Source organism: Heterodontus francisci, unplaced genomic scaffold (assembly GCF_036365525.1).
Source record: "Heterodontus francisci isolate sHetFra1 unplaced genomic scaffold, sHetFra1.hap1 HAP1_SCAFFOLD_240, whole genome shotgun sequence".
Classification (NCBI taxonomy): Eukaryota; Metazoa; Chordata; class Chondrichthyes; order Heterodontiformes; family Heterodontidae; genus Heterodontus; species Heterodontus francisci.
Window position 1 is genome coordinate 2,207,501 of NW_027140128.1, and position 2,500 is coordinate 2,210,000.

Below are 2,500 nucleotides of genomic sequence, written 5' to 3' on the forward strand. Positions count from 1 at the left end.
GACATGATTCTGGGCACGCACTTTTCGTTTGAGAATAGGATATACATGTAGTGCAACCCAAGGAAACCAGGCGACGCCGCCACAATGTGCGCCTGACAGACAAAGATAACCGTTCACAAGGAGCCTTGTTATTTCGCACCAAGTCTTTTGCGGGCATAGTTTCTTTTTTGACATGTATATCTGTAAGAAGGTCGGTTTTGCTCTGCCATCACAGCCTTTTTTTTCCCCTCCCTTCTTTTGCTTTTCTCACTGTACCAACAGACATGTCATAGACTTTGGTTTTTCTTTTCCTCTGGGTGTGGTGTGCCTGCTCACCGCCGCACCCCAATCTGTTCCAAGACCTTGTTTTCCCTCGCTCGCCAAAACACTTTGTCTATTTTCACAGCCAGTCTACCGGCCTAGACCCAACTGTGCGATATTTCAGAGCCGGCAACAGAGCATGGAAAGTCCGCCAGATTTACCCTTAAATGCTCATAAATGACTTCCAGGCACTCTTCGGAAGGTCTTTTTGTTCAAAAGAAGGTCCTTCCTTGAGGTAGCACTTCTTCGGCCACTTTGCAAGTGCCACCGCTGCCAGCAAAAGTTCTGAAAATCGAGTTCCCGAAAATCTCCGGGTACCCCGCCAACCCCCAGCCACCCGAATCGCAAGTGTCAATTCGGCGGGTTGCCTGCCGGTAGTCCTTCCGAAAATGAGGCGCCAAATCGCCGCAACGGCCATTTTTCATTTCGGGATCGGGACTTCCGACGGCAACTGATTAACTAGCCCGGGGACTAGAGCGGCAGCAAATGCAACGTGCCGTCTTGGCGGGAGCAACTTGACCACCCCCGTGGGGAAAGGTCAACTCGGGGCCCGGGAAAGTCGCCGGGTCCGACCCCATACACTTCCATGAGTTGGGGATTTTGGCCTTCCCGGCCCAAGGCTCGCCTTATTTCGGCCTGCACTTTCGGAAAAGGGTGCATTCGTTTTGGTTAATGAGTTCGCAGGGAAGCCTCTCTTCCCTGCCCGACGCTCAAGTCTTTTGGTTAATGATTTCACCAGCCCGGGTCTTAGCCTCTGCCCCGACGGCTAAGTCTTTTGGTTAATGATTTCCTGCGGCTGGGACTACCCTTTTCCCCCGTCCTGCAGGCACCCGGGTTGGGAGGCCGTCGGGGGCTCTTTCCGGGGCAAATCCGGACTCTTACGCAAGGGAGAGTGCGCCCCCCGCCTCGGCCAGGGGTCAGGCTGCCGCCTATTAAGCCCGACAGAAAACCCGAAAAATGGACGAAAATGGGAAAAAATTCCCATCCGAAAAAAGTTTAAAAGTCGGTTGGGCGGCAGCCAGGGTCGGTCTCTGCAGACCTGGAGGCTCGGGTGGACTCTTGGAATAAAAGTTCAAGTCCCGACTTGCCACCTCCTACTACTGTGCAGATAGCCCGCCAAACCCCAGCCACCCGAATGACAAGCGTCCGATCAGCGGGACGCATTTGACAGCTCTGGTCGGCCCTCCGGAACTCCATCCCGTGTAACCGGGGCAAAATTTTCGGCTTGATCGCCCTTCCACTGGTTTACCATTTGTCCTTTCGGACTTAGTCTCTGGACATTATTTTCGACTTTTTGGTTAATGATTTCACACTTTTAACTTAATTTTGCGCTTTTTGGTTACTGATTACTCTGCTTACTGGTTAATTATTTGCTCTTTCGGACTTAGTCTCTGGACATTATTTCCGACTTTTTGGTTAATTATTTCACACTTTTTACTTAATTTTGCGCTTTTTGGTTAATGATTACTCTGCTTACTGGTCAATTATTTGCTCTTTCGGACTTGGTCTCTGGAAATTATTTTCGACTTTTTGGTTAATGATTTCACACATTTTAATTACTTTTGCGCTTTTTGGTTAATGATTACTCTGCTTACTGGTTAATTATTTGCTCTTTCGGACTTAGTCTCTGGACATTATTTTCGACTTTTTGGTTAATGATTTCACATTATTTACTTACTTTTGCACTTTTTGGTTAATGATTACTCTGCTTACTGGTTAATTATTTGCTCTTTCGGACTTGATCTCTGGAAATTATTTTCGACTTTTTGGATATTGTTTCCACACTCTGAAATTATTTTGGGCTCACTGATTAGGCGAGCTTACGGTGGTGGGTGGCTTGCCTGGGCACTTTTGGCTCAGTTTGGGAAGGCGGCGTCCGTGTGCTCCTCCGTCCTTCCCTCACTTGCGGCTAGGTTTGCCGAACTGCGCTGACCCACAGCCCTGCCTTTTTGCCCACGGCACGGAACGACTCAAGTCTGGCTCCATTCCAGTCCGTTGCCTCTGGCTGCCCGCCTTCCCGGCGGCCTGGGATGTACCCCGGCTGACGGCGCCGGAGCTCCTCTAGCAGCCACCGGTGCCGCGAGGCAATGGGTCCAGGCGTTCCGGAGCTATCGGTGGGGAAATGCTCTCCCGTTTTCCTGACACCATTCGCCCGAGAAGAGCTGCAGCCTGACGGGACGGGTGTCGCCTTCCGCGGCAC